This window comes from Cupressus sempervirens, chromosome 10 (genome assembly GCF_028749045.1).
Source record: "Cupressus sempervirens isolate cs-2001-9-10 chromosome 10, ASM2874904v1, whole genome shotgun sequence".
In the NCBI taxonomy this organism is placed as follows: domain Eukaryota; kingdom Viridiplantae; phylum Streptophyta; class Pinopsida; order Cupressales; family Cupressaceae; genus Cupressus; species Cupressus sempervirens.
In genome coordinates, this window is record NC_143127.1 from 115,189,947 (window position 1) to 115,204,751 (window position 14,805).

Below are 14,805 nucleotides of genomic sequence, written 5' to 3' on the forward strand. Positions count from 1 at the left end.
GGCTCTTATTTGTGGATTTAGCTTGTCCATTTCCTTGTGGATGATAAGGAGGAGATGATGATCTTGTTATTCCATATTTATCACAAAATTTGATGAATTCTTCAGACCTAAAGAACATTGCACTGTCTGTTACAATTTTATGAGGACAACCAAATCTGGAAATAATATTATTGAATGGGAAATTGTTGACAAATTTACTTGTTGTATTTCTTTTGGCGATAGCATCTACCCACTTTGTAAAGTAGTCAGTAGCCACTAGAATCCCAAAATAGCCAGTGCTAGACTTGGGGGAAATATCTCCTATGAAATACATACCCCATTGTTGAAGGGGTGCTTGGACCTCCACTGGCTTCAATGGAGTATTACCTGAAAATTTTAGTTTTTCAACAAACCTTTGACAAGGATCACATTTCCTAATCATAATTTGAGCATCCTTGAAAAGGGAGGGCCACCAAAATCTAGCCCTCATCACTTTATTTGCAGTGGTCTTGGCCATATAGTGTCTCCACACACTCTAGCATGCATTTCATTTAAGACCTCTTTTGCCTTTTCTTGATCAATACACTTCAGCAACACTCCCTCAAAATTTCTCCACCATAACTTGCCTTAGAAAATTATGTATTTGATGGCTTGTAATTTAGTACTCCTCTTTTCATTTTCAGCCAAATGGGGAGGAGCTTCCATGTGTTGCAAGTAATATATAACATTAGTGTACCAATCACAATGATCCATGTCACATAAGTTAGATTTGAGGTCATCAACTACCAAATTTATCTAATTGGCATCCAAATTAGGTTCAGCCATGAGTTTAGCCAATCTTTGACCTCTTACCAACTTAGTTATCTGTATTTCAATATTAAATTCTTGGATCCTGTTGATCCATCTACACCTTCTACCTGATACTTCCTATTGAGAAAATATGTCCTTCATAGCTGCACTGGGTACAAAGACAATGACAATAGCACCTAACAGGTAGTATCTAAAAGCATTTACACCCTTTACTAAATCATATGCCTATTTTTCATTTATCTTATATTTCAATTCAGGCTACAATGACTTACTAAAAAAAGAAATGGGTTCTTCAAATCCTTCTTCATTTTTCTACAACAAGGCTACAACTATAGTGTGAAAGGGTGCAAAAGAAAAAATATGCATATGCTTTGTGTAATCTGGAGTTCTTAGTACTAGAGCATTTTTTATTACAATTTTAATATCCTAGAATGCTTGTGAGGGATCACCATTCCAATCTATAGTAGCTCCTTTCTTGAGCATCTTTGAGATAGGTCTACTAATTTTAGTAAAATTGGTAACAAACCTTCTAAGAAAATTAACTTGGCCAAAGAAGGATTGAATTCCTTTTACATTCTTTGGCTTGGGGACTTTATCAATAGCTACTACTCTCTCAGGATCTATTTTGACCCCATCGTTAGACACTATATGTCCTAGCAATCTGCCTTTTGTCACCCCAAATGTACATTTCTTTGGGTTCAAGGATACTCCATATTCCAGAGCTTTGATAAAACAATTCTACAAATGCCTGCAGTGATCCTCAACCTTCTTAGAATATGTTGTAAGATCATCTTGGTATAGAACCATAAATTTGTTAATATAATCATGAAATGCCACATCCATAGCTCTTTGGAAAGTAGCTCCTGCATTAATCAAACCAAATGGAATCATTACATATACATAGGTTCTCGATGGGGTTGTGAAGGCTATCTTGAATTGTTCATTTTCCTTTACTAGAACTTGATTGTACCCAGAAAAACCATCCATCATGGGCATTACCTCAGAACCTGTTACTTGTTGCAAAATGGCTTCCATATTTGGTAGTCCATAATTATCCTTCAAGGATGCAATGTTCAAATTCCTAAAATCTACACATAATCTTATATCTCCATTTTTATTTCTGATAGGTACCAAATTTGAAACCTAGGTGGAATGTCTAATTGGTTTGATTATCCCTCCATCCCTTAGTTTCATCAACTCTTCTTGCATTTTGAGAGCTATGGTAGGGTTTACTGGTCTTTTTTTATGTCTAAAAGGTTTTACATTTTCTTTTAGTGTTATGACATGTTGGAAAAAATCTTCCCTATAAGCCTTAAGATCATCATATGACCATGCAAAAACATGTCTATACTTCCTAAGCAAGTCAATCAATGGTTTTCTAATTTTAGCAGGAAAATTTTGGCCAATATAAGCTTCTTTTGGAGCCTCATCAGTACCAAGGTTTATCTCTCCTAATTCCTAAGGCTTAGGGTCCTTAACTCCTAGTTTGACTCTATCCTGGTTATCAAAAATACTTTCCAAGACCACTAACCCCTTTGGCACCTTGTTGGTTTTCAACTGCATAATCTCCTATCCAAAAATGGTTTCCTTACCATCTATAGTTTCAATTAAATCACTAGAATCCATTTCTTGGCCCTCATATTTGTCTTCATTTAACAAAAAAATTATAATGTCCTTGTTGTCTTCAAAGACTTGCCAATTTTCAATGTTATAAGGTATAGAAGGTCTATTTTGTTCCTTAATTTGAGAGGTTCCTACAAATGATATCTCCTTAGGCTTGATTGCTACATTTGCTAATAAATCTACCATCTTATTCTGAGTCCTATCTCTCCATGAGATACCAAATGCATCAAAAGATTCTATCTAGTCCCAAACAACATTTTTGTACTGCTTTAATCTCCTATTCTTAGATGCATAGGTTTCTTTTATCTGGGAGATAACTAATTCAGAATCCCATATGACATGCAATTTCTTAATTCCATGATGTGTGGCAACTTTCAATCCTAGCAACGAGGCCACATACCCTGCTATGTTATTTGTGCAAGAGAACTTTAAAGTGAATGAGTATCTGAAAGTATTTTTCTCAAGGGAAACAAAAACTACCCTTGCCCCTGAACCTTCTTTCTAACTTGCCCCATCAAAAAACATTGTCCATAATACTAGTGAGTTCATACAACACTCAACTTCATGTTCAATTATAGCAAAAAAATTCTCAACTTCTTGAATAATCAATTCAGCTTTGAAAGCATTGACATTAGTGTCCAAGAAACAAGTTGAGTATCTGTCAATTTCTTCCCCTAAAATGTAACTGATCCTAGGCTCTTTGTTTACCTTGATAGCTTTATCTCCAATATGAAAAGTTGCATAAGTAGAATCACATTGTGGACTATCCCCCATAGTAGCACTCCATTTTTGAGAAAGAAAAAATTCATACTATGGAGCAATGTCCACTACAAGGATAGACATGGTTAACTCTACTTCAGGATATGTAGCTAATTTGAATGGTAAAACATTTATGGTGCCTATGACTAGGACCTCCCTAGCATCCATTTCTTTGCAACTACCCTGCTTGGTGTCCACTTTCAACCCTAAGGCTTCCTTTACTTTGAAATGAATTATAGTGTTAAAAGCTCCTAAGTCTATCATGCAATTTTTTAGGGTCTTTCCTTTTATGATCAGACTAAGGAAAAATGGGTCAATGTCTTCTATAAATGCCACTGAGGAATCATCTAAAAACATTTGGGGAATCTGGGATATGATACCACTATCCTCTACTACTAATGGGGTTTTTTGGACAATAGTTTTTTCTATAATAGTATTGTTGTTTCCTATCCCTCCCAACCATGATAAAGAATTTCTTTTATGTTCTTCAATTCTAAAAAGTTCAGACAAAGGTACTTTTATAGTTATTTGGGACAACATAGATATCATATCAACAGGTTCAACAATAGTGGGTTTTACCAGAATACCTGGAGTTGAAGTCTTTTGAATAACGAGCACCACTATTTGCTTGATAGTATCAGGTCCTAATTTCTTTCCTTGTACAATTGGTTTTGTTGTTTCATTCGTTTGAAATTGAACCTTCTTTTTTGGTTCCCACTTCTTAACCTTGTTGTCTTTGATCTTAGGCACATATGTATTGACTTATTCATTTTCATCATTCATCTTATGGGTAATATCTTTAATGAACACACTAGATGGCTTTCTTGCATCATTATTTACTATTCTATTTCTCAAATTGTAGTTACTATGGACTTTAGAAATCATTTCTACTGTGATTCTATCAATCTCCTCTTTGGAGGGTATTCTTAAGCTTGTGTGACCTACATTAGAAGATGTAACACATACCTTATCTACGTCATAACCTTCATCATCTGAAAGCACTTGCTGATGATGTAAATGATAAGCAATTCTCTGACTAGTAATATCATTCTCAAGTTCTTCAAAAATAGAATCTATAAAATCATCACACACACTTACCATATTGCAACTTATATAATCATGGCTTTTCTCTCCATTTTATTCTTCAAGTTGTACACCTTAATCCGAGACAAATGATTGAGCAATAGCACAATAATTAGAAGAATGAGGTGATTGACATACAATACACCATGGTGCATCATCATTCATATTTATAGTGTTCATTTGTAGGGGATCTGGGGTGCCCTTATCTTTCACATTTTGTGTCTGGTTAGAAACTGGCTTACCATATTTCTACTAGGTAGTGCAAGGGTAATTTTGCATTCTAGGCTGTCTATTGAAACTGTTGTTATTCATAGGGGTTTTCTCAACAACATTTGGCTTATTAGAACTAGTAGGATTCATCTTCTTTAGTAATCCTAGCACCTGGCCTATAGTAGGTTCTTCTGGCTTTTTTCCTATAGGAGTTTTATCACCCTCCCTTTTGTTATTTTTCTTGGGATTAAAAAGCTTTGGATCATCCCTCCTACCTAGTTTTCTAGATGCCTTCCTATTATTCTCTATATTTATTGCAACTTTATAAGCATCCCTTAAAGTTTTGGGATCCTTATCCCTCAATTGATAAGCCATTTTGCTATCAAAAACATTGAAATATGTTGTGAGATAGACATCCTCATTCAACCTCATAACTTGAAATAGTTTGTACATACCTTTTTCGAATCTTACATTGAAGTCAAATGTGGACTCATTTGGACTCTTCTTCATGTTGTTGAATTCATTTAACATGAATCTTGCATTAGTGTTGTCTCCATATTGCTCCTTAAATAATTTCTCCAAGTCACTCCGCGAGGTGATACTATCATTAGGCAACCTTCTAAAACAATCCCTTGCATCCTTAGTTAGTGTATGCACAAATAATTTCATTACCATATCTTCATGTTCAACTTCATAATCATTTAACATATTAATGAAAATTCTCAAATGTTCTTCACTAGTGACAACATTATAACCAAAAAAATTAACCACTTTGTCTCTTAAATCAAACGATATGGGATGTGGAGCTTTAGGGATACCAGCAAATGATATTTTTCTATACTTTTCTAGGTATATAGGTTTTCTTCTAGAAACTAAGAACATTTGAGGTACTCACTATACTAGCTTGGTTTAGAGGAACTACATTTTGAGTTTATTGATGTTGGACAAAAGGGACTTCGGTGTTAATGGTGGATGATGAGGCAAGGGTAGATTGGGATATTCCCTAAGTTGAGATTATTGGAGCACTAGCTGGTGCAAGACTTATAGAAGCTAGAGCTAGAATGGATAAATTTGGCCATGAGGCTAAAGCAGAATTAGTCTTAAGGAATTGGATTTTTCTCCTGGTTTTTGTAGCTTGAGCTTCATTTTCCACCTTCTCAAGTTCTTTTGCAAGATTTTCCTTCCCCTTTCTAGCTTTTCCCATCTCTAAATCTAATTTTGACATGGGAGGGTTTATAGATTTGCTTGGTAGAGCTTGAGGTTCATTTATTTGGATTCCTATAGCTTTTCCTTTCCCTTTATCTATAGCTTTTGTAGTGGGTTCTATAGGGTCCACTTGAATAGTTTTATAGGCTTTGAATTGAGCAATAATTGGTTCTTTCCTTTGATTTAGGCATTTTTCTTGTTCTTGAACTTTAGCTCTCAGATTGTCTACATCTCCAAATACATCAATATGGAGAGTTGTGGTATTTTCTTCTAATTTTTTATTTTTCTCCTTCTAGGAAACCATCCTTCTCAACAGAGCATCTCTTTCTATTATGGCATCCAAGGTGGCTTACTCCTTCTCCTTTTCAAGATGAATGCATTTAACTTCTTCCTCAGCAATCCATTTCTCCGAGATTCCTATCTCAGAATGCACTTCTTTAGGATCTGTAGATATAGCCTCTAAATCAGCAAGATCATCTAGATATATAAGATTGGGCTCTATGTATGGGGCTTCTCTAGGATTAAAAGGATCATCAAATAAACTCCTAAATCCTGGCCTATAGTTCATATCTACTATGAGATTTGGCCTTGGTGAAGCATCTCCAACATGAGCCATATCTTTATCTTGATATGTTCTTTCATCTAGTACTAGGGTATTGAAAATGCCTCCTAAGAGTCTTGTGGTTTTGGATTCAGAACTGAGTGAAGAAGAATCTCTCCCTAATACTAGTTGATAGTGGCAATTGATAGATACACTACCTCTAGGTTTCTAAGTGGGATTTGGCTCTATCCTTTTCTTATATTGGTCCTTCATACCACCTTGAGGTAAATTAGTGTACATTGGTACATTAGGATTGGCTATCATGTAAGATCTTGCATTCTTTCTCTTGTCAGCCACATTCACCTTTTGTTAAAATAAGCACTAGCTTCAAAACCCTGACTGAGTCACCACCCTATTCTTGGAAAAATACACAATGACAATTATTCCTAACACCAAGAAAAAAATACAAATAAAATTTGAAATATCTGACATAGATAGACCAATCACTGAGATCATAAGATTGTAACTCTTGCTTGTTAGATAAGACACTTGGAAAGGTTGGATACGTTAGTGTGTCGCTATTGTACTTTGGCTATTCTCAAGGTTTGTCACTAAAATACCCTTTTATAACCATGGGAAAAACTTACATAACCTAACACACACGTACACAACAGAACCAAAGAAATTGTAGTACTTTTCACAGATGTCTTGGACAACTCCCCAGAAGAGTTGCCATTTTTTTTGAGTTTTGAAAAACTACTAAGCAACAAAATGCTCAATACAAAAATTACATCACTCATAAAATCTAAGGACTAGCCATTTCCTATTAAAAATTATATGTGTAAACCATTTGGACCCAACTTCAACAAAACCAGGGGTGGTTTTTGCTCTTTAGGCTCTGCAAAACTAGGGTGGGTATACCTAGGGATGATTCAAGACTAGGAAACACTGTATGAGAATTATTTTAGTTTCATTCTGATTCTCATCTCAAATCCTCAAATGCATGCATAATCCTTGACAATTTGATAAACACATCCCATATAATAGATCGGGCCAAAATTCTTCTATAGATCTACATGTGTTCTCAACAATAGTGGCTAACTGAAGCTAAAACATTCCAAACAAACAAGTACTGGCCAACTTTCAAGATCTATATGAAATAAAGGTAAAATTGATTATAATTCTACATTTGAAAACCATTTATGACATATTTCTCTTCTAGTTGAATCAATTTGACCAGAGCCTAATTTGTTGCCTTACAACAAATGTTATCAGCAATTCTTATCAGAATTCATCATTCAAAAATCCTTTCCACTAATATAGCAACCTTATCAAATTCATCAAAGCTTTTACTTAATCCATTGAACTAATAGCAATAATTAATAGATATACAACCTAATTGGATTGTATTTAATTGCACAAGCCTTTACTCATACAACATCAAGATAACCAAGTAATCAAAGGAGACAAAATTTAAAAAGAACTGATATGGGGGTAGCTCATAATTTGTATTTATTTTCTTTGAAAATTGTATACATTTATAGTAAACTTAGAATGACCTTAAGAAGAAACAAAGAGATTATTCTATATTTATGTATTGTCAAGAACTAACACAAAAAATACATCACAATCTTGCTCCAAACATTGGACCAAAAAAACAAATTAAGTATATCACCTAGAAACAATAGAATTCAGACACTTTCTCTAGCCCTGGAATCTCACTTATATAGTGTGAGATGCAACAAGCTTTAGACTAAGAGAAAATGACAGGTGTCCTTTATAAGAAATATTTACATACACCTATCACAAAATGAAAAAAGTGCCAGTAATAGAAAGATGTCCAAATCAAAAAATTATTTTTGGTGGGTCAGCTTCTATCACATCTTTTAACACTGATGAGTTGGCTCCTATTTTGATCCCTCTTTGTATACAACAACCAAATTAACCAACAATGAAGCTTGTTTTGATGATGGCACACTAATATCCACTTGTGGGCTTTCACTGTCTTTACCCTGTATGGTGGGAGTAACTTCTACCTTTTTCTTTTCTTCTGTTGTATCAGCATCTAATGGGCCCAGGCCTACAACTGAAGGTGATTTATTATTCTTGTCTTCTTCTTCTAGTTGGGCTTGTATAGTGACAGTGTTAATGATTTAGATCTCTTCACCCTGCACCTCATCAGTGTTAGTTTCATCTTCATCAAACTATTCACCAAGATCTATTTTTGCCATCCACTTGTCAAAAAGTGTATCATCTAGCCAATTGAATAGAAAAATATCCCTCTGCATTTTTAGCACATACTTAACTTCACTATTAACAGCAAAAAATTCTTGTTTTAAAGAATCAAAGAATATTTGGGCCTTCACCATTTCCTCTATTGTGGTAGCCCACCATGCATGCCCTGTTTCATTTACTGTTGTTTTCATCCTTAAACAAAAAATTTCATCAAGTTCCTTCACCCATTCATATTTTCTTTTCAAATTATTTCTTTTATCTAGGGCACAAGGAAACAAACTAAATTTTTGGCTCTTGTACTTGTTCAAGTACCCTTTTATTATTCTCTATAAATGAATCCTTTTATTGTCAAAATCAGCAAGATCAAAAACAATGTCAAAGGTTTTTTCAATTTGATCATGAGAACCCTTTATGAAAGAGAAACACAAAAATGTCATTGTTTTCTCCCTCTTTACCCATTTATTCACAATAGGCTTTAGAGCCTCATCATTGGCTTTCAAATCCTCCCAGATACTGATCACCTTGGCCAATTGCTTATGAATTAGTGGCCATTCAACTTTGTCCCCCAAATATGTGAGAGATTTTCTTATTTTATCTTCATATTTTGACACCAACTCTACATGTAAGGCTGACAGATTGCCCTTTTCTTCTTACAAATCCTTAGCAGTGTAGTACTGTGGCCTTTGGGGTATATCTAGTATTTCTATGAGGGGGTTGGATTTGAAGGGTTCAACTAGGGGGCGAGGCTATGTTATTCTTGGCCTAGTATATTTTCCCAATAGCTTGTTCTCAAGCTCAATTCTCCTTTTTACCTCTTTATTGTAGGCATCCACCACTGTTTCATACTTACTCTATAGCTTAGTCATCTCCTTTTCTTCCCTCTCTATAGTAGCTAAGGCAAATTGAGAATAATCTACATTCATGTGGGCTACCTATACATGTGAGGTATCAACAACTCTCCTCACAATGATACTCCTTGTTAGTCCTAAATCATCAGGTTGTGATGGAGCAGCCCTAGATCCTCTTCTTAATGACCACATAACAAGAGAAGCTTGTTCATTACTGAATGCAGTTCCCAAGAAATCCTTTTTATCTAGATCTTGCAATCGAAAATTATTTGACATAGAATTAAAAATCAAAGCATCAACAATATCCCAATTGGGCAATCATAAAATATTTACAGCCTTACCATCTATCTCCCCTCTTAAAGGGTTATATTCTAGAACTCTTGCATCATTTGTTCCTTTATTTGATTCTAAATGGAGGCTTCATCCATTTGTGGATGCTCTACTTTCATATTTTTACATCTTTCCTCAAAAATGTGCATGTTTTCCATCTAAGCAAACTGATGGAAAGCCCTAGATATTACAAAACTATCATCAAAAAAAAATTGCTGACTAGCTTGTTCCAAAATAGGGTCTAATTCCCTTCCCTTGAAATCTGCTATAGTTAACTCAAAACTTGGCACAGGAGGCTCCTGGGGGTTCCCTTCATCAATCTCTACCTGGGTAGCAAAAACTCCTCATTGTGATCCAATTTGTTCAATTTTCTCATTAGTGAGTTGCTCCTCCTCAATTCTCATAGGGGTTTATGAAGGTGAATAACTTTCATCATGTGATTCCTCTTCCCTTATTATCTTTCTTCTCTTATGAGAAGGTTTAGGTGGCCTTTCTTCAAAAGTAGCACTAGTAGATTGAAATATCTATTTTCATTTATTCACAATGGGCCTTTGATCCTAAATGACAGTATATCTTTACCTCCTTTGCACAATTAGTGGGTTTGCCCCTATCTTGGGAGTGAAACCCAATTTCCTCATTATTTCCTTGGCTTTATTTGGAAAATAATTAATGAAATTTTTCCTTTTCTCATTACCTCCATTATTTAAGGGAATGTACTCATAAGCTTATTTATTCTATATGTTGTAGTTATAGTATTACTAAGAGGGTTGTAATATTTGTTTAAACAATTAAAAAAATCCAAAACTTTTGAATAAACTCTCCATTTTTCTTTCTTTGTTTCTTGCTCCTGTAGAGAGTACTCATTCCTTATTACATCTTCAAAGAAATAGGATTCATGCTTAACTAGATGAAGCTTGATCCTATTCCTAAGGGCTGAATTAAAGAAACTTTCAGCATCACAAAAATTAGAGTGAGATATTGCCATTTTATACTAATCCAAAAATTTGTAGAGGAAGACCCACCATTCCTTGGTTATTACAAACTGGTGGGCTATCGTGCAAGTGGGATAAATTGATCCTGTTCCCCTTTTGTGCAAAATTTTTTCTTCTACTCCTCACAACTACCATAAGAATTTAGCTACTCCTACCTTTAAAGGCACCTGATAAGGTAGTACATGGGGTGTTCCTTTAAATCCATAAATTTTGATGATAGTTAAAACTTAATATGGGATGATATCTCCTCAATTATGTGAAACTTTTAGATTATAGGGTTTTTCCATAGGTCTAACAAGGTGCATTAGTTCCTTAGGAATTATGGGATTATCAATCAATATGAGGCATCTCAGTTTGGAAGCGAAGTGCTTGTAAAATCTTAAAAAACTAGCATTTTTTGCTTCCCCAGTCATATCTGCACTCTATAATTGAACTGGCAATGGTTCCCCCTCTTTTTCTCTATTCAGACCCATTTCTTTACCAAAGTATGTATCCCCCTTAAATAGAAACATGTGCATCAATAGGGAGTATTGGCCCCAAACCTTCTCCACCTTATCCTTAGCAATCCCCACCAATCCAATGTGAAGCTCATTAGCCAGGTAAGAAGAAAAATAAAAAATTATTTCCACACCAAATGAGGAGATTTGAGTGATCATATACATGAGACTCACCAAGATTAAGTCTTCTTCACGCTCTCTAAAAACTCTACACAAGGTCCTATATATCTCTACTGCCCTGGCATTGAAGCATGCTTTCTTAAAAGGTTCATTAGAGGATGATGTTATTGTTGGTAGGGTTCCAATCCTGCGAATGTGGGCCTTCAGTGCACCTTGTTTAACTACATCCTTCTTTGACATATATTCTTTTTTTAAATCTATCGAATCAATGGGCACATGATACCTAGTCCAAATGGAAAACTTCCCTAATTTCTTCTGGACTGATGGTGATTAGAATTTCACCATCTACTCTTGTCACTACCCTAGTGGCTTGATCATAACTTTTCACCATCTACTCTTGTCACTACTCTAGTGGCTTGATCATAACTTTTCACCATGGCCTCAAGGAGGTCATAATCCATAAACACACTAGGAACAACTAGCTTTCCCAAGTCAAAATTCCATATGTTGGCATGTGCGGCAAACAATTTCCTTTCTGCAAACCATTTCTTGAACAAATTCAAACTAGTTTGTGAGGTTTGAGCATCTTGGACCAAATTACCCTTATCATACAATCCATCAACTATCCTCAACCTATGGTTTAATGATGTGAACTTTTTAACTTGCACTGTCTCTACAGTAGACTCAGGCAACAACTCAAGCAAGTCATCATGTACATTTCTATCTAAGTAATTTACTTGACTTGAAAATCCCTTCTTCAGAGGCATCTTTGATTATGATTCATAGAACTGAAACACCTACAGAGATTACAGCAGGATTACTTGAATTCTATCCTCATTTTCCTCTATATTATTGCAAATTTTTCTGTGAACAAACTGCTTCACAAACTTTCCAAACTCTAACATTATTTTATTTAGTAATTGCTTTTTCTCTGGGAAAACTCAACATCTTTGTTTGCGTAAGGTGAAACAGATAAAATCTCCTATATTAAACTCTATTTTTCTTCACATGCAAAGCTATCATGTCTAATTAATACATAGAGTGGCACCACCTTCTGCATTTAAATCTGTTCCCTTGATCTTTAAAAATCCTACAATCATGGGATATGGAGAAAAACAAGTTGGCATTACACTTGATAAGTTGGCTAGTCGATCCAATGAAAACTGCCCATGTACATAGCTTCTTCCTTGATGACACTTTTGTCTAGATCCATTAATGACTGAGGACACATGTCAATAGGTCACTACTTTGCTATACATAAAGAACAAGCACCTTGCCATAGTGAAGTAACAACAACCATCGATTTGATCTTGATCTTATGGATGATATATTACTGTACTACTTAGATGGATAGTGGTGGGCCCTCATTCGCTACCTCACTATACGTATTGTCTGAGCAACTCTTCATGGTGAGACAACAACCTCCATTGATCTGTGATTAAATCAAAGGTGGAGAAACTGTACAAAGTACCTTGAAGAGTGGTGGATCCCATATTTGCTATGTCACATGGATTAAACAACTTGCAACTTTCCATAGTGAGGTCAAAAGGACTATTGATTGTAGTTTGATCTGACAATCGAGATCCCTTATGTGATTTTTGAATAGGGCATGGGTCTGGGGCACTGGTGACATAGGAAAATTTGCACAATTCGCATTAACCAAACCTTTATTTTAATCTTAGTCACCCTTACACCTCACTTGAGGTCCCACTAGATGTTCTTTTCATGATGCCTAGCTACTTAGCTAATGGCAAGATGTCAAATTTGTTCGATAGAAAGGTAGCGAGCTTCAGCAACTTTAATAAAACTCAGCACTGTGAAATATAATGACCCATAAAATAACCATTTCTCTTACTAACTACTTCTGATAATAATAGTTATTGCTTGTCATGCCACCTAGACAAACCATGGTCACAGAGAATTTTTGAGGTAATCGTGTCTTCAATTTCACTGCACCTCGCTACTTAGCTAATGGCAAGATGCTTAGTTTTTTCAATAGCGAGGTAGTGAGGCATGAGAAAGACCCTCATTTTGGCTCTAACTTCTAACTGCTTCCACTAGGTCCCTGTTCCTATTTTGATAGTACTTGCAAAGTGTATGTGACTGAAAAGTTGGCTCAGAGACAAATCTTCGACCACCCTATCTTCATTTTGCGGTCCCATTTTATAACTTTTTGGCACTTGCTACCTTGCTATACATAAAAAGTTCTCAAGTTCTTATAGCGAGGCAATGACAAAAGTAGATCTATTCAAATTGGATGGTGAGGAATCTAAGACAAAAGGTAACTTGGGGGTGCAGAAAATAAAAAGAAAATAGAATATTCGCTCAAGTTGATTTTTCAAATATTTCGCACCTGAAATTTTTTGAATAGAATGAAACATATGGTTTTGTACAAAAAATTTCAAAGGCTAACAAAAGGATGACTTAGCTAGAAATCCTACTCACCATTAATGGATACAATCTGAATTTTCTATACCGGGACAAAGGAATTTTATCATGTGAAAATTCAGACCAACAAGTTGTATTGTAACATTGTGATAATATTTCATGTAATTATTTAATATTGAGTAAAAGAATTAAATTTTCAATATGAAATGTGTGGTTAGTGGGTTAGGTAGCATATGGTTTTATCACATGGTTTATGTAATACCACTTGGTGGTTTTGTGGGACTTGCTACTATATAAGAAACTACAAGGGTAGTTGTTGTATGATAAGATAGAAGAGAAATAGATAAGAGTCAAGTGAGAAAAGACTTGGAAAGTTAGCCAAGGGGGCATTTGTGAAGGTTGGAAGCATGACATGGGATGTGTGGATTCATGCTTGTTCACATGGATTTCTTGGTTGTGGCTATGGCATTGAAGGCTTCCATGGTTTTATTGCAATGGTGTTTTGACTGAATAATACATGGTGATGGATGCTTTTGGAGGCTTAGGTTTTTCCTTCAATGAGGGTTTCCCAAGGTATATCTTGTGTCACATTTTGTCGGCATGTTGTCTACTCTCTTGCATGTAATTTTTAGTTGCATACTTATTTCAAATCTATTATAGTTTATGTGGAAATGATTATATTTTCTATTGTAGGTTTCCTTACAAAGAGTTAAAATGAAGGATTCATGAAAATTCTAAGTCTTGAATGTCATAAATCTTACTTTGCATCACTTGAAAGGCCTCATAGTTGGGCATGGATAATTATACTTTGATGAATTAATAAGTATTTTTTATTCCTTATCTTCTTTGTATTATTTTATATATGTTTTCTTTGGTTGTGTTTACTCAACAAGTTGTTTGGATAGTTAAGTGTGCCTTTGGTCCTAGTTGTTCAATCACTTCTCCATGCATCACATATACTTGCATTTTTTCATCATATCAAGAACTAATTCAAAAATTTCAATCCTACCATACCTGCACTCCCCTTGATATGTTCACAAAATTCATCAATTATCTGGGGTGGCTTATGTAATGTAATTCTAAACTGACTGGTGTTATCTAACTCAATCTTTTCTTCTTTATCGTCATAATCTTTTAGGATTATAAGCTTTCTTCTTTTCTTCTTTGTAGTTTTTCTCAACTTG